This window comes from Mustela lutreola, chromosome 18 (genome assembly GCF_030435805.1).
Source record: "Mustela lutreola isolate mMusLut2 chromosome 18, mMusLut2.pri, whole genome shotgun sequence".
In the NCBI taxonomy this organism is placed as follows: domain Eukaryota; kingdom Metazoa; phylum Chordata; class Mammalia; order Carnivora; family Mustelidae; genus Mustela; species Mustela lutreola.
In genome coordinates this window covers 27,330,001-27,353,008 of record NC_081307.1, presented here as the reverse complement: position 1 = coordinate 27,353,008, position 23,008 = coordinate 27,330,001, and the positions used below count along the sequence as shown (strand labels likewise).

The 23,008-nt window shown below is 42.1% G+C and overlaps 1 long non-coding RNA gene across 1 annotated transcript in view; it reads right to left on the bottom strand.

Moving 5' to 3' along the window:
* Positions 1 to 491: 491 nt before the first annotated feature.
* Positions 492 to 23,008, bottom strand: part of LOC131820478 (uncharacterized) — a 46,355-nt gene continuing 23,838 nt past the window's right edge. The window contains exons 3-5 of the long non-coding RNA XR_009349658.1: positions 5,205 to 5,314; positions 4,110 to 4,344; positions 492 to 666 (exon numbers count right to left, since the gene is read on the bottom strand). This is a non-coding gene — a long non-coding RNA (uncharacterized LOC131820478). The remainder of the gene's footprint in view (positions 667 to 4,109; positions 4,345 to 5,204; positions 5,315 to 23,008) is intronic.

Here is a 23,008-nt window from a genome sequence, read left to right as displayed (position 1 = left end):
CCGCAGCGGGGTCCAGGCTCAGGTTTGATGCGGTTCCGCTGCCCTGGGAGGAACCACAGGTGGCCGCGCCGTTCACCTGGGGCTCCCTCCCTGCCCTCGGACACCTGGGGCTCCCTCCCTGCCCTCGGACACCTGCTGGTCGGGGCGGTCAGACACGGATTTGCTCGCAGTGTCGGTGCACACCCGCCGTGGGCCCTAGGAGTTCGCTGCTCTGACGGCTCTTGTGACACAGAGGAAGGCACCAGGCTCTCACTGCTTTAGGCCAAGGCTGGCCTGGCCTGCGAGTTCATTCCCTGACACCACACCCGCGAAGCTCCGGGAACCGACACATTCTCTCCTCTTCCACCCCGACACGCTCGCCTGCCTCCCACTTGTTACCAAATACGACTGACGAGCATACTGAAGGGGGGGCGACGAGGACTTTAAAGTGTGAAACTGTTCCAGTGACCTCGCTGAAAATTCTGAAATGGAGCTTCGTCTTACCTTTTATCATCTGAAGGCACTTTGGGCCCAGGGGCATTTCAAGCAACACAGCAGTCGCCTGTCCCTGGCGTCAGTGACCTCTGACTTGGGACGACAGTGGACCAGCACGGGTCGTGCTAACAACCAAGATGTGCGCAGCGCTGTTCTCTGAGGAATCAAAAGCACCTCAGTGGTCCATTTTTCCTGAGGAAGGATAAATAGATCCTCTTTTTGCAATCAGGCTGAGTGACACGCCCTTGGCACCTCACACGGCAATGACACACCGAGGAACTGGGGGAGTCGCCCCTGGCCAAGCCACTACTTCCCACCCAGGACGCTGCACGGCCTAACGGCTCCTCAAAAATCTCGTTTTTCCACAGAGCAGTCTGAGCGGCCTGTTTACAGGGAGTTTAGATCCTATTTTCCTCTCTTCCTCCACTAAGGACTTCCATAACCTGTCGCGGCTGCCACGGAGTCCAAAGGCCTCGCCAGTCTGCAGGCAACATGTGGTCCTTGAGCCCCATCCACCCACGCTCCTCCCTGCGTGCCCCACGCGTCCCCCTGGGCTGCCCACCTGCTAGGGCTTCCCCGTCCCCCCGCGTGGCGGCCCTTCTCAGCGTGGGCCTCCCACGCTCTCCCCGCTCGCTCTCCCTTTCCCTGTCGGTGTCAGCAATACCTTCCTGGACCACCTCCTAAATCCAACTGCCCCGACACTCAGCCACTGAACATCCAATAGGAGAAAACTGTTGCTTTTGTCTTTTCAGATTACTCCTCATGATGCTTTTAAATTGTGGTCCAGATATAAATTTACCAATTTAACCATTTTTACGTGAACAGCTCCATGGCATTCCGTCTCTTCACACGGCTGGGCGGCTAACACCAACGGTCCACCCACAGAATCTTTCCGGCTCCCTTCACTGAAACTCTGTGCCCCTCCAACAACTCCCCATTCCTCCACCCCTACTGGCTGGCAACCACCATTCTCCTGTCTGTGAATGTGGCTGCTACTGGTATTTCACCTAAGTGGAACTGGTAAACATTTATCCTTTGGAGTCTGGCTTATTTCACGTAACCACTAATGTCTGCATTCTCACATGGGTCAGAATTTCCTTCTCTTTAATATTCTTCCCGTTTATGTCCAGTCCATATTCTGTGATTCCCTTCATCTGTCGATGGGCCCCCGGGTTGCTCCCACCTCTTGGCTACTACGAGTAATGCTGCTGGGAACATGGGTGTCCAAACATCTCTTCAAGCCCTACTTTCAGTTCTTTGGGGCCTATACCCAGAAGAGGAACTGCTGGATCACATGGGAATTCTATTTGTAATTTTATAAGGTACCACATACTGTCTTCCAGAGACCGCACTGTGTCATCATCTCCCTTGCCAATTTCTCCACATCCTTACCAACATTTGTTATTTTCTGGTTTGTTTTTATAAATCCCATCCTAAAAGGTAACTGTTTTCATAATTGCCTTCATTCTAAAGGTGAAGTGGCATTTCATTGTGGTTTTGAAGTGCATTTCTCCAATGATAAATGTCTGGTGTCTTTTCATGTTTATTGTCCATTTGCATATCTTTGGGGAAAATGTCTATTTATGTTCTTTGCTTATTTTTATTTTTAAATATTTTATTTATTTATTTGACAGAGAGAGAGAGAGAGAGATCACAAGTAGGCAGAGAGGCAGGCAGAGAGAGAGGAGGAAGCAGACTCCCTGCTGAGCAGAGCCCGACTTGGGACTCGATCCCAGGATCCTGAGACCATGACCCGAACTGAAGGCAGAGGCTTTAACCCACTGAGCCACCCAGGCGCCCCCTTTGTCTATTTTTAAATTTTGTTGGTTTTTTGCTGTGAGGTGTTGGAGTTACTTATATATTCTGGATATTACCCTTTTATCAGATAGATAATTTGCAAGTATATTCTCCCATTCTTTGGTTGTCTTTTCACTGTGTTGATAGTGTCCTTTCAGGTACAAAAATTGTAAATTTTGATAAAGCCCAAATTATCTTTATTTTTTCATTTTGTTGCTTTACTTTGGGTGTCATATCCAACAAATCACTCATAGTTTTTAAATATGTTTTTATCTGAGTTTTTGTTTCATGAATGTCTACCCCAATAGACTATGCATTTCACAAAGGCAGAAACCCGTTTCCCTCACCATCCTACCAATGACTGGCAGGTGTTCCAATACATGTATCTGTAGTCTGATGAATGCATACCTTCTGATGTTTTTAATTTGTGATACTGTATGGTACCCTAATAACGTGCACATTTATATGAAAAATACTGACTGACAAATGTGGTTTCTGTGTGCTATTTAATTATCTTTAGCTTGAAAAGTCACACTAAATTTAGGTGCATGCCTTTAAATTGGACCACAAATTTCAAGAAGTGTTGGGGGAAAAGATTAAACACAACAGAAATTATATCAGGGGCTTATTTTAAAAACACTTTCCCCCAAAACCTTTACAGATCAAAAAGGAAAAGACTAAAAACAATCTCCCAAGTTAAGCCCATCCATTTCAGGCATGAAGTCACTGGATTATATATTTCTTCGTTCTTTGTTGGCAGTTTTCCAAAGTGGTATAGACCCACTTCCTAGCTTAAGAGATAGCCTGGATAAAATGCTTAAAAAGCCTTTCTTTCCTTTCTGATTTGGTTAACTTTCAGGAGGAAGTTAAAAAGCATATTTTCTGCCTCTGAGATCAAGCAAACCCAGAAAGGGCTCTCCAGTTCTTCCACTTAGCCTCTAGGATTTAAAACGGAACGGGGCTTGTATTGCAGTTGAGAAACAGCAGGGGGAGCTCATGAGGTTTTTAAGTCAGCTATTACCAACCACTGCTCCCCCCCCCCCTTCCAAAGAAACAACTTCACATTAAGTATCAACTGAAGAGTTCCAAGGTCAAGCCCAAAGGAGAAAAGGAAGCAACAAAAATAAAATTCTCCTAATGAGAGGTGAAAATGGCCAAAATCAATTTCATAATAAAAGACTGATACAAACTAACACTTAATCCAGGCCCACAAAACCAACTATCCTTACATAACATAATAAGCCAATGTACCTCGGGTGCCCAAGACCCCATGACTGCCCCAAGCCTTTATTTATCTTTCTCCTGTGTCCAAATTAAGTGACGAGGCATCTGGCTTAAAAGCAATTATACTTAAATTGTCTAAACATGTTTTTTTTTTAAATATTCAGTGAATTTCTTTTTGGGGAGCAGCTTCAATTGTGTAAAAAAAAAAAAAAAAAAAGAAAGAAAGAAAGAAAAAGTGGGTTGCAAACAGCAGAATAATAAAAAGAATATACAAAATATAGCCCGTATTCACTGGAAAGAGTGAGGGGAACCAGAAGCTACATACTGAGTTTTAGAGCTGGGCTAAGAGTCACTCCCTGTGAGGACAGGAGTGGTGTGACAGATATGAACAGTGGAGTATTTCCTATTGAGGGAGAAATCCTAGCAAGTGACACTCGCTGCCATGATGTCCTTTGAACCTCTCAGCCTGGGAGGCCAGAATCAATGGTTGGTCATCACCGGCTTTAGTCCTGAGGCCCAACGGCGAATGGAGCGGAGAAGCCTGGCCAGCAGTAGGCAGAGGCTCAGGCCGCTCACAGGCCTCACCAGGACTAGGAAGGGCTGTGATGTCTTACCTTTGCTCAGACTCTGTCAACAAGTATGATAGCTGAGTGTCTTGGAACACATCTGGAAGTAGCTGTCGCCTCTTTTAGGGGGGCTAATGTTGACATTGGGAACACGGACGGATTTTGGCGAGTGGCCAGAATGTCTTACAAACACCATAGGTTCAGGGTCTTATCTTGGTTTGTGATCAGTGCTTCCCAAAGAGGATGGATCTTTCCTTATGTTATTTCAGGATGAGTATCAAACCTTCAAACAAAATATTGTGAGTTGTAATTGTACCAACAATGAGAGATCTAATTTGGAAAGCAACTAGGATAAATACATGTGTAGAAACAGAGGCCAGCTCAGTTTCAGGCTATTGAGTTTTCTGTGTCTTCACACGATTTCAAGGGCTTACAGAAAAGCAAGCTGCTTATACTAGAGGGGACACTTTCAATAAACTCCATCAGATGAAAGCATGCACGAATCATGCATAATTATGAATTATAATAATTTAATTTTCTTAAAAAGATGATCAATTTCCCCCAAAAACTAGATTAGAATGTATTCTTGGGTGAAAATATACATTCAGAAAAGAAATGAAACCATAGGGAAAAAGGTCAGTGCAATAGTGTGACCTTAAAAAAGAGGCTCTTTAAACAATATAAGGCTTCTTACCTCTTTAAAAGAATATATATTTTTCCTGCACGAAATGCATGAGGTTCACTTCATCTAAATCTTTAAATCCTTTTTTTATGACAATTTTTGGAAACTCAGTTTTTAATGATCTTAAATAACTTTTGGAGGAAAATCCTTTTTTTATGACAATTTTTGGAAACTCAGTTTTTAATGATCTTAAATAACTTTTGGAGGAAAAAAGAAAAGAATAAAGGAAGCTTTGTTTTCTACATACTAGTTTAATTCAACTGCAACAAGAAGAACCTCAGAACTAAATCCAACTTTTATTTCGGTTACAAAAAAACATTGAAATTCACCAGAAATACCACCAAAAGTCCCTGGTGACAGAAATTCGCTTACTTCACAGCAGCATATACAAGATCAATAAACAAGTAGTAAACGCCCTGGAAGGCGTTTGAATTTACAAGTTTAGTAAGCCCCATACTTACCCGGTAGACCGCTGTCTCCAGCCATACAGCTCAGAGACTGGCGATGTGTCTGATAAAGATGGCCGGTGGCAGGCTTTTCTCATATGGGAAGTACTGACTATTCCAATCACCTGTTGAATAACATACCCCAAAGTTATCCCAGTTATCGTTTCCCTCCGTTCTGAGCACCCTGCGCAGAGGTGAGGAGACTGTACAGAGGGGCCCTCCACTGTTCAGGTAGGTCTTTGGTCCATGGATGTGCTTACCGCTCCCGTCACTAGGGAAATGAGATTCAGAAGAAGACCTTAAGGTCAGATGAGAAGGGACGTGAAGCTGGCCTCTCGAAGGAGCTCAGGATCTTTCCCACTCATCCTTGTGTGCTTTGTTCCACAATAAGGATGGGTCAGGATGTTGCGTTTTACTCCTCTCCACAAGGCCAAGGACAATTTTATTGTTTGCTTTAAGAGTGAATAAGATATTTCTTCTGTTGAGTTATTTCTGCAAGTACTGGCTGCGTGGGTGTTCACTGAGTATGACAAATGTTGAGGTGTTCAGGTATGACTGAGGAGTGCTAGATTAAATAAGAATATTCCAAGCCTGCTTCAGACCACCCATTTCCAAGGGCTTCTGAGTAGACAAAGATGATGAGACATAGCAAAGAAACACTTCTAACAAGCGAAAAATTCTACCCTAACCACTAAGCAGAGCTGGAGTGAGCAAGATTGAACTTAAAGAATTTCCTATTACCAAGTCTGATTGGTGTAAACAGCAGAACCAAAGGACATTGTAAAAACAGTCCAACCTGCTTTCACTGGGGCTCATACCCAAGGGCCAGCTCTGTATTCTGGAGTACGAAGCCTGAACACCTGGGGCTATTTACAAAGAAGCAGAGTAATGAGGGAATGACACTGAAGGAGTAAAAAAGATGTGGACTCTGGATGCCTGGGTGGCTCAGTCGGTTAAGCATCTCCTTTTGGCTCAGGTCATGACCCCAGGGTCTTGGGATCGGGCCCTGCATGGGGCTCCCTACTTAGTGGGGAGTCTTCTTCTTCATGTGCATTCTCTCCCTCTCTCTCTCTCTATCTTATTCCATAAATTGGAAATGCTTTATTGCTTTCCAAATAAGAAAGAGCTAAAATTGCTTTTATGGCTTAGTGTGTGATGGGTTTGTGGGTCGCAGTTTTTGTTATTCCTGGGGTTGTCTGTTCACTACAGTCTTCCTCCTGGGAGTGTGAAGCTTTCTGGTTTTTTCATGAACTGCTCTTCACCAGGCTCAGAAACATCCACCGGAGATTTCTCATCAAAAAGACCGGATGCCCCTCCCCTGAAAAAAAAGATACAACCCTTTCTCCTTCGTAATATATACTGCCGATTGCCCCAGTGTTCCCAGCATTAACTGTGGGAAAACAGTAACACACAACACAAACTCGTGATGCAAGCATTATGAAGTTACAGTTTCTCATCGCTGTTAACATCCCCAGATGATGGATCTTTTAGAGGATGAAGTTTTTTAAAAAACAGCTTCAAAGATGACACAGACTGATATAAACTCATGACATTGGTGTCTGCTGCCTGAAGATTCATTTGAGCTGGGAATACTGTCAACGCACGAAATGTCACTGTGGTTGGTGTTCGTCTTCTTGTGCGCCGTGCACACCATGTTCTCTTTCAGAGCTTTCTGAGCTGAGGGGTTTCACTGACAAGGTATCCTGACTTCATCTGGAGCCACGATTTCTTACTTTTTTAGGATTCAGATGATGGAACTGAATTCTTGAAGGGCTCTGACAGTTCAGCCTAAGTTATCTGCCCTTCTGGAAGACCTAGAAATGCACCCATGTATATCAAAATCCATTCTTAAAATTGTATCACATAAAAGGAAATATATGAGGAGATTATAAAACTTGTGCAGATTTCCACGTGGGTTGCGGAGGCTACGTTTTCAAATTTTCATTGAGTGGTGAAATTTTCATTGACATCTCCCTTAAGTACTCAAGACACTCACCATCACTAAAAAGTAACAATTGTAAGACCCCCACATAACATAGCTAGTTTTTAATTCCATGGTCCAGAAGAAGAAAGAAGAAGCAAAATTATAATGAAGGGCATCTGGCTAGTTCAGTCAGTAGAGTACGTGACTCTTGATCTTGGGGTTGTGAGTTCGAGCCCCATGCTGGGTATAGAGATTACTTAAAATAAAATATTTTAAAAAAAAATTACAAAGAAAATCTTGAAAATCCCCTAGTCTTGACAGTTAAAAATCATGCAAAATTTTTTCGGGAATTTTGAAGGATACTGAACAATTGACTTAAAGGGTCTGAATTTTTTGGGGGCACCTGGGTGGCTCAGGGGGTTAAAGCCTCTGCTTTTGGCTCAGGTCACGATCCCAGGGTCCTGGGATCGAGCTCCTCATCGGGCTCTGGGAGTCTGCTTCCCTTCCTCTCTCTGCCTGCCTCTCTGCCTACCTGTGATCTCTGTCTGTCAAATAAATAAATAAAAATCTTAAAAGAAAAAAAATAAAGTGTCTGAATTTTTCCATCAATCACAATTTGGTCCCCATTAATTAAAGGCTTGCCCCCGGGCGCCTGGGTGGCTCAGTGGGTTAAGCCGCTGCCTTCGGCTCGGGTCATGATCTCAGGGTCCTGGGATTGAGTCCCGCATCGGGCTCTCTGCTTAGCAGGGAGCCTGCTTCCCTCTCTCTCTCTCTCTGCCTGCCTCTCCATCTACTTGTGATTTCTCTCTGTCAAATAAATAAATAAAAATCTTAAAAAAAAATAAAATAAAATAAAGGCTTGCCCCCTCAGGAGGGGAGAGAATGACCAGTGAATGGGCAGTGGCGATCCTGGGGGAGGGGAGCTCAGTTACAGGAAATGAAGGCCCAGCCCACAGGACAGGGTCACAGAGACTTGTGAATTAGACAGGACTCCTCCCGCCTCTGTGCCCGCAGCCCAAACAGAATGTGTGGCCTGAGTGCAAGAAACTGGCTGCAACCTCCCAAGCACTAAAAAATAAAAGAAAAAAAGCACCCCCTCACCCCCAACTCCCCAGTGAAGGCCAGCATGCTTCTCAAAAGACCCTGTAACAGTCCGGGCGACAGAGTGGGTGGGCGCCGAGGCCTGGTGCTGTCTCTGACAGGGCACCGAGCAGGGCCAAGAGGCCCAGGAGACCAGACCCAGGCACACCCAAGGGCAGGGGGAGAGAAGCCACGAAAACCCGGTACCCCTAACGAGCGGCTTTTGCACTTGGGTGAAGGAAGCTAGTGACAGAAACCTTCCAGGCTTTTGTGTGGGGAAAGGGCAGGCGCTGTCCATCCTTTTTGGGGGGCTGCTAAAAAGAAGGACTTTCAGAGTCTTCACGAGAGACGTGGATTTTAAGGGCAACCTTGGGTCATACAGAGCTAATCAACCGAAAACAATGAGAAAATGAGCCTGACCGTCAGCGAGTATCTGAGGACTTTATCAAAAAGAATTAGAAATGGACAGATTCACTGGGAGCTGCAAAGGATCAAATCTGCAAGGTGGCATTGTGTGGCCGGGATTAAATTATTTATTCATTGTTAATTTATTTATTTATGTATGTGCAAATGACCTTGCTGCTGCAGGTGCTAAGGGGCCTCTGAAAAGGCTGGGTTTTTAGATCCACGCCTAGAATATTGGTCCATTTAACTCATTCTTTCCTTAAGGCGATCAGCACTGACTTTTATCTAAGGAGATAGAGGAGGAAAAACCGTCTGTGTGCAGGGAAGGATGCAGGACTTGAGCAGCCCTGAGGACCCAAGAATTTCAGCTCCATTCAAGATTCTGGGGAAGGCTCCATGCAGTTTCATGTCCAAGAAATTAGCAAATGAATGCTTATGTCAATATGCGAAAAATCCCTGTTAGTTTAAACAGATAAAAAGCCTGTGGGGAAACCCCAGAAAATGCAGGCTCTTTTTCTTTCCCTTTTTAGTTAATTTAATTTTTAAAAGAGGGCACAGCCCTTCTGGAGTTCTATGGAAACCCACAGATGTCAAAAAAATGAAAAATAAAAAATGGTCTAGTGAGTGCTTGATCTTGTACATGCCTGAATTGTCTCAGTGTAACTACTGGAAGAAATAAGGAGATTTTATCAACCATGCTTTGTACCATGATCAGTATTCGGTAATGTCCTGCCCAAACTGAAAAGCGGAGAATTCATCTTTACCTCTTACACATGCCTCTGGCACGAAAACATATAATTACTCGGTAAGTATAGCGACAATTTATAGGGGAAACCTGAGGGTGAAATCAATAGGGGCATTCTTATCTCTAAGTTTAGGCGAATAATGATGAACGAAAATGGTCATCCTGTGTTCCCGGTGACCCGGCACAGTGGGGACACTGTGTCGGACATGACCTTTGGAGGAAGAGCATACAGGAGCTCAGCGTGGGGGCCTCAGACAAGAAGCCATACATACTGAAGCCGGCGACCTCATGCCAGTGAGTCCTCCTTAAGGAGAGAAGGAGAAAAGCCCACTGACTTTGCAAAAGAGATACAAGACAGCTAAAGATCCCTGAGGGAGAATCCTTCTCCTAGATCGGCAAGGGATGTTAAACAAATGATCTGACTCAGGAAACACCGCCTTTCAGAATATACACTACCTCTCAAGGTGAATTAGAAACCACTCTTGAACTACGAAGAGGTAAGCTTTCCCCAGAGGAGGCAAGGGTGGGGGGGAGGGAAGTTGGAAGAAAAGCAGAAAAAAAGAAAGAAAAGAAAACCCAAAAAGGAAATGTCTTTATTTATTTTTAAAGATTTTATTTATAACATTTTAAACATTTATTTGACAGAGAGAGTGAGTGTAGGAGCACAAGGGTGGGGTGGGGGGAGGCAGAGGGAGAAACCAGCTCCCCGCTGAGCAGGGAGCCCTATGCGGGCTCCATCCCAGGACCCTGGGATCAGGACCTGAGCCACCCAGGCACCCCAGAAATATCTTTAAATACAGATTTTGTTTTACATATTCAGTTGGTGCCTAAACTATAACAGATTAGTACCCAAGTGGTAAACCAACTATTAAGTTCTAAAGGAGAAAAGGGACAGTAGAGGACTTTTCCACACTGCCAAGCACTGTTAATTTCTTCTCCACTATTTTGCAAGTTGTAGGCGCTTTGATGCTAAGTGCCAAACTGCCCCAAGAATAAAAACTTCAAAATAATTTCTCCCCTCAAAAACTTCTTAGATTTGCCTGACAATAAAGGGATAGTCAACCTAAAATCAATAATGGTTATAATTCAAAGCCTCATAAAATTATGAATTCCTTAGATAGATTTTCAACTTCTGAATCCCATAATTTCTTTCCTTTTCTTTTTTTTTTTTAAAGATTTTATTTATTTGACAGAGAGAGATCACAGGAGGGGGGATGGTGGGGAGAGGGAGAAGCAGGGTTTTTGCTGAGTGGGGAGCCTGACGTGGGGCTTGATCCCAGGACCCTGGGATTATGACTTGAGCTGAAGGCAGACACTTAACTGGCTGAGGCACCCAGGTGCCCCCATAATTCATTTTCATATGTTAAAGTCCTAATCAGTTTGTGGCACATCACAATTTAATATATGCCTGGTCTGAACAGGAATTTTAAAAGCTTTATTTCTGGGTAGGTTTTCATTCATCGAATGGATAGTAAGGTATTTGAAGTAATGAAGCAACATATTAAAATTTTTCCCCATAATGAACAGATGATCCTCTTCCTCATTCCTCAAATTAAAGAGGATTTTTATTTTATTTTAGTAACTATAAAAAGTAAGTGACGATCCATTCCAAGGTATTTTAGAAAAACAACTAACTACAAAAAAAAACAAAAAAAAAAGTTTTTCATTCCTGGTAGAAAAAGACAGAACATGTCATTTAAAACAAAAACAAGGGCACCTGGGTGGCTCAGTAGGTTAAGTGACCAACTCTTGATTTCAGCTCAGGTCATAATCTCAGGGTTGTGAGACTGAGCCCCAAGTTGGGCTCTGCACTGGGCGTGGAACCTGCTTAAGATTCTCTCTCTCTCTGCCCTTCCCCTCCCAAACTTGTACTCTCTCTCAAAAGAAAAACAATTAAAAATTAAAAAAAAAAACCCAACTCTGACATTCATGTATTAGCTTATGCTCTGAAAGTGATTTACAATTGAGTAGTAACTTTGGAGAGATAGAGTTGAAATCTTTCAATAACAAAATGTTTTGTGGAGGGGAAAAGAGAATCTTCATCTTTTTTTTTTTTTTTTTTTTTTACTTCTTTTTCATCTGTGAAGTTTGACTTATTAGAAACTATCAGGGCAGAAATTAGCAGGTGTCACCAAAAGAGACTCACTTTAAAAATCAGCACCATAAGGGGCACCTGGGTGGCTCATGGGTTAAAGCCTCTGCCATCAGCTCAGGTCATGATCTCAGGGTCCTGGGATCGAGTCCCGCATCGAGTCCTGTTTCCTCCTCCTCTCTCTCTGCCTACTTGTGATCTCTGTCAAATAAATAAGTAAAATCTTTAGGAAAAAAAAAAAAACAGCACTGTAAGATTGCTCAGTTAGTAGACTGTGTTCAGAAAAGAGTCAGATGGAAAAAGAATTCTTTAAAAAAAATTTTTTTTTTTTTTGATGGGCTTTAGCTTTACTGGAAGCTCAGGGTTGGGTTCCACATCCCACCACCACCAAGGGAACAGTGCCGTGGAGGGGGAGTACCCCACAACCCCTACCTCTGGGAATCTTAAAATTTTTAAGTACCAATTTTTCCAATTAATTTTCTTCAGCAATATCAAGTTTGCCAAATGTTGTTTGTAAGCTTGAAATGTCAAAATAATCATTCAGAAATAAACACAGACCGAGTGCCAAATCTTATCATTACATTATTTTGCTTTTTCGTTGAAGTACTTGGAGATCACACGTCTGCTCATGCAGAACGTGAGCAGATGCTCTGGGTTGGTGAAGCCATCACCTGATGCTGCTCCCTAGGAAGATTCGGGGAGTTGGCCAAGAAATTAAGAAACTGCCCTTTTTAAACCCTAAAGTCATGCAGAACAATTAAAACAAGGAAAAAATCAATATGTAATACTTTATTGTGCTCTTTTCAAGTCATACATAGGGATTCATTCTCTCTTTTTATAACTACAGCAATAAGCAACAGCAGCATGTGCTGGTTAAAAGCCTTAGAATGTTCTAGGCATTGTGCTAAGCAATTACCATAGATGATTTCATTGTAGACTCAAAATAGTGCACGAGGTTGGTATTATTACTTCCATTTTTTCCACCTTTTCCATTATTTTCATTCATCAACAAGGTTAAGGAACTTGTCTCAGGTCAGACAATAGTTAAATGACAGAGTTGGATGTGAACTTGTGCCAGTCTCATTTCAGATTCTGAGCTTTTAGATACAATGTTTCTGCCTCTTTTAAGCACCTTTTCCTACTTCTTCTTTTTTTTTTTTGTCTTTAAGTGACTAAAACTTATTGCTGATTTTCATTAAAAACTCAGCCTTGTATTTACCACTAAACAGGCCATAAGAGGGTGCTTTTCTTCAGTGTCATCTCATTTGTCCCTAAAGACGGACAGCATTCTGGAAGGGCACAAGTGGCTGTTGGCTGCCCTTTCCCCGGCGCCTCTGGCTCTTCCCTGATGTCCGTGATGCTGCTCACCAGCCCTCCTGCTTCCCGGTCTCATAGCTGCTCTCAGGAGAACCACCGTTCTCCTTTCTATGCATTTTTTGCTATCTCCTCTCCCATCTAGTACTTAATAGTGCCTGATCATAACACACATTTATATGTAGCATTTCTATGTATTAAGCACTGATCTAAACATTTTACATATACTAACAGTTATATCCTCATATCAACATTATTAGGCAAGTAGAATCATTAATCCCCATTTATAGATACTGAACAGAGACACAGGTCAAGTAACTTAACCAAGATCACACTAGGAAATGGTACAGTTCACAATCTAATCAATTGACTACATTGTGTGATATCACCTTGAATTACTTATTTGCATCTTTATTGTCTGCCTACTTCTACAATGTAAAAGGAGAAGAATTTCTGCTTTACCCATCACTAGATCAAAAGCACTAAGAACAGCGCCTAGCATTCAGTAGGTGCTCAATAAATATGTTGGCTGCCTGACAGCCACTTTCAGTTTTCAAGAGCATTTCCCTGACCCTATAGATATTGCCAGATAACACAAGCTCCTCTTTAACTTCATGTGCCATGGCTGGTCATTCGTGGGATATCAGGGGCAATCTTTGGGTCTTTTGCTCTTTTACTTTTTTTTTTTTTTTGGTGGTGGTGGTGGTGGGGAAGCAGAATTGGGCTATCTGCTACGAAAATCAAGTGCTTCATAGCCTCAAAACTTGCAGGTCTCTGAGACGGAAGGATGAGGCCATGGAGATGCACTTCTCTGTCTTGCTCAGCACCCCGGGAAGTTGATCTCTCCCTCCAATCTGCTTTATTTCACTTCTTGTGCCCCTCCTGGCTGCTGACTGGGTTTGTCCGGAGAGAGACAGCACAGGGGGTGGAAGGTGGGGAGGAAATTCTATCCCTGATGTTCTTCTGCCTTGGTGCCAGGGTTTTGCCAGCGGCTGCTCCGTCTGTGGCTGTCAGGTCCTACGGGAGGGTCCTCCTCGGAGCGGTTGATGACTCCCCTTTCACAGCTCCGCGGGCCCCTCGGACAGCACTGCCTCCCTTTGCTACTTCCGGCCCGATGGGAAGGTGTTCCCACTGTGCTAGTTCCTAGGTATCTCAACATCCTTGACAGGCTCCCTCAATCCTGCTCACACCTCTGGAAATGGTTCCTTCATGACATACTCTTCAAAAGCCCGCTGAAAACGTCTTCCTGCCGGGATGCCCTGGCCCTGTGTGCCATCTGCGGCAACATTCCTCTCTACACAATCCCTAGTTTCCATTTGCCCGCATCCAGCATTTGAAGGAGTCTTCTTCATTTCTAGGCTGTTCTATTTAATAAAATGTCATTCCTTTGCCAGAGGCAGGGAAGATCTGCTTCCCATGAAATCCTATTTCTGCCTTCTGGAGCGCACAGAATAAGCCTCCTCTTTCCTCCACCTGACAGCCCTGTAAATATTTAAACACAGCTGGCGTGGCCTCCCCCAAATCTTCTCCTCCCCAAGCTAAATACATTCAATTTATTTTCCATTGTATATCTCTCCATGCCCCATCTAAGTGCCTGAAAACAAGGGAGTGAAGAAACAGGGGAATAAATTTATAATAATTGATAGGTGTGAGGGTAAGATCAGAGTACCAGGAAGGAAGCCCAATCTGTCTGCGTCTGACCTTACCCCTGGGGCTGATGTGTCAACTTCGCATCACACATTTATTATTACCATTTAAACTTATATATCATTTAACTCATCCTTTTATTCTGCATCTTTTATATTGGTAAAATATACATACTATGAAAGTTAACATTTTAACCATTTTTAAGTATACAGTTTACCATCATTAAGTACATTCACAAGGCTGTTGTGCAACCAATCACCACAATCCATTTCCAGAACTTTTACATCACCTCAGTCTGTACCCATTAAACATTAATGCCCATCCCTGTCTCCCCCGCTCCTAGTAACCTCTATTCTATTTTCTACCTTTTGAGTTGCCTATTCTAAGTATCTCTTATAAGTGGAATCACACAATATTTGTCCATTTGTTTGTAGCTTCTTTCACTGAGCATAATGTCTTTCGGATCCGTCCATGCTGTGGTACGTGTTAGAACTCCATTCCTTTGCAAAGCTGCACGACGTTCCACTGCAGGGACAGGGCACATTCTGCATATCCATTCATCTGCTGATAGACTCCTGGGCTGTTGTCACCTTTTGGCTATTGTGAATAATGCTGCTGGGAACACGGCTGTGTAAATATCCGTTGGGAGTGCCCGCTTTTAATTCTTTGGATATATTCCTATGAGTAGCACGGCTGGATCATGTGGTAATTCTATGTTTAACTTTTTGAGGAACCTCCAAACTGTTTCACAGTGGCTATGCTTATTTACATTCCCATCAGCAATGCACAAGGGTTCCCGTTGGCCTGAGTCCTTGCCAACACTTATTATTTTCTGTTTTTTTGATAATGGTCATCCTAATGGCTTTTTCCCTTAAGCCAAGCTTTACTGATATAACTGATACACAATAAACAGTGCATATCTAAAGCATATAATCTAAGTTTTGACATACATATACACTTGTGAAACCACCACCAGGCTCAAGATTATTGCTGTATCTATTATTTCAAAAGTTTCCTCAGGCCTCTTTATAATCCCTCCCTCCTCCTGCTTCTCAGGAAACTTCAACCATTTTTTTTTTAACCCTATGTATTTTGGTTCCCCTATCCTGCCTTATTCCCCATCTGTAAAGCTAATCCCTTGGATCAGAAGATGAAAGCAAAACTGCCTAGGAGATATATCCAATAGCTTTTACACATACCAAGTGCACCCCTCCCAGAAAGCCAGAAGAAGAACAAGTGTCAAGAACAGAATGTCTCTGAACTTGCAGTCTCTGCTTATACTTCCCTTTTTCCCAGATAAATACAGAGAAATCAGATTTAAATTATAGTTGCCTTTGAGGTAAGAATTATCACTCCAATTTTATAGACAAAAGAGCAGAGGCTTGAAGAGATTAGACAACTTGCTCAAAGTCCCATGACCCAACACTAAAAGCACAAACCATAAAAGAAAAATTAGTTAAGTTGGACCACATAAAAATTTAGAGCTTTTGCACTTTAAAAGATACCATTAAAAAAATAAAAACACGGGGCACCTGGGTGGCTCGGTGGGTTGAGCCTCTGCCTTCGGCTTGGGTCATGATCCCAGGGTCCTGGGATTGAGCCCCGAATCGGGCTCTCTGCTTGGCGGGGAGCCTGCTTCCCTCTCTCTCTAACTCTGCCTGACTCTCGGCCTACTTGTGATCTCTCTGTCAAATAAAGAAATAAAATCTTTAAAAAAAATTTTTTTAAAATAAAAACACAAGTCACAGAGTGGGACAAAATATGTTTGTCAAATCATATATTATCAAATCATATATCTTATAAAAGGCCTTCATCAGAATATATAGGGAGCAAATAGAGGGCAAAAATTAAAAAATAAAAAAGAAGATATAGAGAGGATCTACAATGACCAATATATAGAGAGTGCTCGACAACTGACGAAAATTTTTAAATGGGCAAAAGATTTAAACATACATTTCTCTAAAGAAGATGTGGTATATGTACACAATGGAATACTATGCAGCCATCAAAAGAAATGAAATCTTGCCATTTGCGACAACATGGATGGAACTAGAGCGTATCATGCTTAGCGAAATAAGTCAAGCAGAGAAAGACAACCATCATATGATCTCCCTGATATGAGGAAGTGGTGATGCAACATGGGGGCTTAAGTCGGTTGGAGAAGAATAAATGAAACAAGATGGGATTGGGAGGGAGACAAACCATAGGTGACTCTTAATCTCACAAAACAAACTGAGGGTTGCTGGGGGGAGGGGGTTTGGGAGAAGCGGGTGGGATTATGGACATTGGGGAGGGTATGTGCTTTGGTGAGTGCTGTGAAGTGTGTAAACCTGGTGATTCACAGACCTGTACCCCTGGGGATAAAAATATATGTTTATAAATAATAAAAAATTAAAAAAAAAAGAATCTAGTAAAAAAAAAAAAGATATACTCATGTCTAACAAGCACATGAGAAGATGGTCAAAATCATTAGTCATTAGGGAAATGCAAATTAAAACCCCAAGGAGATACAACTAGACACCCACCAGGACAGTTATAATAAAAAAGGCAGGCAATTGAGGGGAAGAGAGAAACTGAAACCCTCTTGTTATTGGGACTATAAAATGGTACAATTACTTTGGAACACAGTTTGTTAGTTTCTTAAAAAGTTACACATAAAACTATAAGACAATCTAGCCATCCCACTCCTAGGAATCTATCAGAGAAATGAAAACACATGTCCACACAAAGATATGTACACCAATGTTTGTGGCACCGTTATTCAGAAAGTCAAAAACTAGAAACATTCTAAACATCCATCAACTGATGAATGGGTCAACAAGATGTGGTAGACCCACACGCTGGAACCCTCTCGGGCAACCAGAATGAATTCCCGACACATGCTACGACATGGATAAACCTTAATGACATCAGGCTAAGTGAAAGAACCCAGACCCCAAATACATATTGCATGATTCCATTTCTAAAAGATGTCTAGAGAGAAACAAATGCATAGAGACAGAAAGTAAATGGGAATGTTCTAAAACTGGCTAATGGTGATGGTTCCACAACACTATAAGTTAACATGGATCATTGAGTTGTATACTTATAATGAGTGAATTTTATGGGACATAAATTATACCCCAGTGTACCTGTTTTTTAAAAAAATCACACAAATGGTAAATGGTAGTACAAAATATCAAGGAAAGTTATCGTGAAGGATTTATGATTAAGGAATTTATGCAAAGAAAGGGGCAGGAAGTAGAATATAAGTTTCCTCAACCTCCCTAAAAATTCACGAAAGCTTCTTTAGGGGGTTACAGTAAGCAACCATACTGTAAATGATTCTTTCATAAGAAGCTATTAATTATATTTATACCCTTTTACTGTGTTTTGGATTTCTTGCAGTTTTTCTTCAGTCTATTATACTCCCCAAGATTCTGTTAAGTTCCATACGGGGTGAATAAGTTTCCGTGATTTTATTTTAAACTCTGTTTGATTTGAATTCCCGCAACTGAAAGCACTTAGTAAAGAGCAAATAGTTACTGTGAATGTGTCCCTGTGGTCTAAAAACAATCCCTGAGCTTCTCCAAGGACATCTAAAACTGCTTACTGAGCTAATTGCACCAACCATGTATCCACAGTTATTATTTCTGTGTAACAGTGGTTATTACTTATGAGCAGTTAAGGCTTCGCAGATATACACAGAATATTCCACCACAATTATCTGTGGCAGGAACTCCGTCTCTGCCACAACCCCAGCTGCCCTCTCTCCTGCTCTCTCTCCGGTCCTGGCTGGGCACACTGCTGCTCAGAATAAAGGACTACATTTCCCAGCCACCCTTGCAGCTAGATTTATCCCTAAGCCTAAATTCTGGGCCACTTGTTGTAAGCAGAAGTATTGTGTGAGATTTCTGGAAATGGTGCTTAAAGTGAACAGACTCCGATAAAAGTAACCCCTTTTGGCCCTTCTGCCTTGTCCCCTTCTCCAGGCCTGCCAAGAGAGCCTGAAGGGCCAAACTTCAATAGTCATTAGGACAAGGAGGTGACCATTAAAGGATGAACAATGAGCTTTAGGATGGTAGGGCAGCCTGGGTCCCTGGTAATAGCCTGGAGCTAACAGGTAATATCCCTTCTGGGCCGCCTGCCTCCATTCTTCTCTTACAGGATGGGGAAAACACCTCTATTTTGTTTAACAGACAGAAGCCACGTTTCTTTTACTCACACAGAACCTTCTCCTCATGACACACTAACAGAAAAAGAATCTGCTGGAATCGTTTCTGTAAGGCACGAGAGAGAGAAAGGAGAGCGAGGAAGTAACGTCCGAAAGCTGCTGGCAGTGTGTCTATGAGCCCTCAGCAGCGGGGATACAGTGGCGCTCTGTAGCCATGGTTACGCCGGCCACAGCTGCTGTACTGGAAGTCATCTCAATAATAGGATTTATCGAACTATACTTAATGATGGCTGCCCAGTGAGGCAGCAAACGGTAAACATGCACACTATCACATGTTCATTTCCTGAATCTGATTTATCTTTTCCAAAGATTGGAGAATTATCCTAAGGTGAAAGCCAAGTCCACTAGGAGTCCCTAAAATGCTGATCTAACCAGAACTTTCCCTCAAATCACCAAGTCTCCAACTATTTTCAGGTTCTTAAAATTCTCAAGAATACAGTACTTAGTGACTGGGTAGAAGGTGACTATATTATCTAGTGGTCCTTATGTGCATTTATTAGGCACATAAATCATGTACATTCGGGCTTAGGATGGCTGTTGAGTCCCACTGTGCTTGCCACTTTCAAGCGTTCCTTAATGAACATAATGTGGTGGCTCTCTTCGCACTTCGTGTAAATAAATGTTTACTGAGTATTTTAGATGAGACCGAATTTCAAGATTTTTACACCCACAACAGTGGTGAGATAATGTGCCTGCCAATGTCCTCAGTGAAGAACTACAGGCTTCTATGACTGATGGAATAAATGAGGGTTGGTAGTTCTGCTCTGGCACAGATGTATGTGGTACTAATTTAGGCTTAGAAATATTAAATGACTAAGAAAAGCACTTAGACACATAAAAATTAATTCCTGAGATTAACCTTTCCTCCAGCGGCCTCAGGAAGTTATCTTTTTGAGTCTCGGATTCCTTCGTGTACCAGAAATAAGATGGACAATATGACCTCTAAGCTTCTTTTTAAGGCTCACTTCCTATGAACATGAATTTTCTCCTGGGAGTAACATAAAACAAAAACAAAAAGAAGTAAATAACAGTAAACTGCATTGTTTTCTGATTTGCCGACAGGAAAATCTGGGGGACTAAATCAACTCACATCCCAATGTCGTTAAAAGTAAATGACTTGGATACTGTGACAAATGAACTTCCCTTTAACATTTCAAGTTACTGGTTATTTTAGACCATTAAAGTTTACACAGTAATATGTTAAAACTAAAAATACATGGTCCTGTCAAAATCAAAAGGAACTTGGCATGTAACTATTTGTCCTTTCCTAATACTTTCATTTATTTAATATTTTTAAAAGATTTTATTTATTTGAGAGAGAGATTGAGAGAATAAGCAGGAGGGTGAGGGGCAGAGAGAGAGAGAGAGAGAGAGAGAAGGAGAAGCTGCTGAGCAGGAAGTCTGACGTGGGGCTCAATGCTGGGACCCTGGCATCATGACCTGAGCTGAAGGCAGACTCTAAACTGACTGAGCCACCCAGATGCACTTTTCCTAATATTTTTAACAGGCGTACTTGGTATACATACCCTTAGATACCTGCTCTGGCTGAGAGAAACACATTCCAAACTTATCCAATGGGGTGCATTTGCATGTGGGAAAGAAAGCACTCACAAAATCCTTCTGTTTGGGGGTTGTTCAGAGGTCTTCTCCATAGTTTAAAGTTCGGGATGTGATCAGTCTGGTCAGCGCACCTAACCTGCCCAAGCTGAAGCAACCTTCAGGGGTCTGGAAATTAGAAAATGTGGCTGAGAAGCTGCTGGGCTGACAGGTCGAAGGAGAGCTCTACTTACTGTGGTGTTTGGAGACCGTGAGGTCCTCTCACAAGACATCTTTTGGGGTGCCCAGGTGTCTCAGGTGATTAAGCATCTGACTTCAGCTCAGGTCATGATCTCAAGGTCCTGGGATAGAGCCCCGTGTCAAGGTGTCTACTTGTCCCTCTGTCCCTCCCCCTACTCGTGCTCTTTCTAACAAACAAATAGAACTTTTTTTTTTTTTTTTTAAAGAAAAAAGACATATTTTAAGTTCCTGGAATTTTAAATCTCTCTGAAATCCCTTCAGTTCATCAGTAAGAACTAACTGGGCAGACGTTAACAAAAGCTGCGTATTAAGAAGCGACTCCTAAAATAAATAAATTGAAAAAAAAAAAAGGAGAAGCAACTCCCACTGAACCATGGCTCCTCCTCTAATTAATCATTCCATATTACTCTGTACACTAATGTATTCTTATTGCTAAATCACACCAACCAATTCTGGAGTCGGTAAATTATGGGATCCGAGACCAGATCAGTGGTTTGTTAAAATCAAACTACTTGACCAATACTCTAAAATTCTTTTCCTAGATAATTTAGTTGAACAAATGTGATTAAATCAGAGAAAATGAAGGAGAAAGTGGGACTGGTAACTAACCTCCTCCATCAATAAAGCTATTCTGTAAACTGTCAGAGAGTTCTAGTTAAACATCAAAGATGAAATGCATGAGTTTACTTCCACTGTTTCCTAAAACCCTTCTAAAATGACAGTAAAGGAATAAAAATGCCATAAACTCACAAGGACAAAGCACAATAGTAAAGACAACATGGTATAAGAGATGGCAACAAAATTTTGATGCCAAAAAGCACAGGGACAAATGGTAACTGCAGAGCAGAGGTGAAGCCTCGGTCCCTGAGCAGAGGCATGCAGACAAGAAGACTTATTGAGCATCTGATGTATGTAAGTGTTGTTTTCATTTCTGAGGATCCTGAGGTTTAAAAAAGACACAGAAATTCCTGCCTTTGTGTAGCTTATATTCTAGTATATAATGTATCTATGAAACTAGACAGAATGCTATATGAGGAATAATCACCACCTGACTCCTACAAAGAGCTCTAATAAATTCAGAACTATTATAACCATCTCCGTTCCTACTCCTCTAGTTCAGCCCCTTGGATTTTTACAACAGCTTGGAAGAGGTCTCCTCGCTGTAGATCTTACTACCACCGCCCCAATTCATCTTTCTCAGAGATGCTAGAATGGTTTTTATTCAACCAATGCATCTTGATCAGTTTACTTCTCTTCCTACAAATCTTTTAACAGTACTTGCTTGCCTTTGGGAGAAAATCCAAGCTACTTAGTCATTAAGGCTCTCCACTACCTGCTTCTTCCTTCTCTTTTCGACAGCACCATCCACAGCCACCCCCTCCCATCCATACTGAATAACGGCTTGTTAATTCTTTAAATCTATAATGCTTCCTCTTATGCCTCCAGACCAATGGTTTCAAAAAATTATTTCAACCAACAATAAGCAATGCATTTTACACTGTAACCCAGTGCAGTGTTTTCCTCCCCGACTCACCCCATCAAACACACACACACACACACACACACACACACACACACACACACACGGTGGTGGGTGGGGGGAGTTTCATGGAAGAATACTTATCCATACTGTGTGAGGTGTACTCTGATATTTTCTGTTCTGTTTTTTTTTTATGTTGGTCATGACATATTAAATTGATTTCATGACCTACTAATGGTCTAAATCAAATGTCTGAAAAACATTGCTTTAGGTCTTTGCATATTTTAATGTCTCTGCTTGGAACACCATCACCTTTTCTTCTTCTGGTTAATTCTCATGTGTCTTCAAGACCTAATTTATTTATTTATTTTTTTTTTTTTTAAAGATTTTATTTATTTATTTGACAGAGAGAGATCACAAGTAGGCATAGAGGCAGGCAGAGAGAGAGAGGAGGAAGCAGGCTCCCTGCCGAGCAGAGAGCCCGATGCGAGGCTCGATCCCAGGACCCCGAGATCATGACCTGAGCCGAAGGCAGCGGCTTAACCCACTGAGCCACCCAGGCGCCCCTCAAGACCTAATTTAAAGTGCTCACCCTCTCCTTGCTCCCTGGATTAGGTATCATCTGTGTTTCTGTGGCACTTCATGTACACCTGCTACTCCCTATTACCATGGTCTCCTCGTTGGTTTGTTCCCCCTTCTTGACTGTGAGCTTCTAGAAGACAGTGATAGAGTTGCTCATATGTGCCCCTGCTGCCCAGGAAACAGTGCCCAGCACAGGGAATACTGGCATCTGAATTCATCCACTCCATTCTTGGGTCATTTTTTTTTTTTTCCTATTTGAATGAAGCAAGCTATCTCAGGGATCTCTCATAAATTTCTATAACAGAACCACCCAGAAGCTTCTACCTTCAGGAAAGAGCTTTTCACTTCCCATTATGATTTAGAGTAGCAATTTTCAAACTCTCATTCCAAGAGCCCCTCTAAACTTTTAAAATTAGTGAGTGTCCCAAAGAGTTTTGATTTATGGGAGATTATATATATATTTAATATTTCAATATGAATTTAAAATATAAAATATAAAAATATTCTAGTATTTAATAAATACTTTAATATATGTTTATA